The 496-nt window shown below is 59.5% G+C and overlaps 1 protein-coding gene and 1 long non-coding RNA gene across 3 annotated transcripts in view; one reads left to right on the forward strand and one right to left on the reverse strand.

Annotated features, from left to right (window-relative positions):
• DIAPH3 (diaphanous related formin 3) overlaps nucleotides 1-496 on the reverse strand; it is a 562409-nt gene that overhangs the window by 76884 nt on the left and 485029 nt on the right. The gene's annotated exons all lie outside the window — the stretch shown is intronic.
• LOC109303147 overlaps nucleotides 1-496 on the forward strand; it is a 12445-nt gene that overhangs the window by 5739 nt on the left and 6210 nt on the right. The gene's annotated exons all lie outside the window — the stretch shown is intronic.

Raw genomic sequence — 496 nt, forward strand, 5'->3', positions numbered from 1 at the left:
GGGGGGGGGGGGGGTGAGAGGCCAGACTCCTACACCTAGCTCTCCTGCCCTCATTTTCCTGTGCCTGCTCCTGCTCCTTGAACCTGTGCCTGCCCCCTTCCAACTCCCTGCCTTACATATCCTTTTGTTCCCTTTAACCTGCCCCCCCCATGCATATACCCCCTGCTCCCTTAACCTGTATGGCAGCTCTGCTCTAGATCCAGGGTACTCAGTAGGAGTGTTGCCCTGGCCCAGCCCAGCCAGAGAAAAGCAGTGGCAGCTCCCATCTGGTCTGTGTCAGGGCAGGAAGGACCGAAGCAGAAGGTAAAGGTGGAGGGGGCAGCTGCAGGGGGAGGGGAGCAGAGAGTGAGGGGGAAGGGACAGTCATGGGCAGCAAAGGGTCTTCACCAGATGGTCTCCCCTGCACTCCTTTTGGCCACATGCCCCTCTTCTGCCAGACACTCCTGGGGCCAAACCCAGAGCTGAGCTGTCTCCTGCCACAGGCCAGTATTTGAAT

This window comes from Gavialis gangeticus, unplaced genomic scaffold, assembly GCF_001723915.1.
Source record: "Gavialis gangeticus isolate Ggan-Ray unplaced genomic scaffold, GavGan_comp1, whole genome shotgun sequence".
Classification (NCBI taxonomy): Eukaryota; Metazoa; Chordata; order Crocodylia; family Gavialidae; genus Gavialis; species Gavialis gangeticus.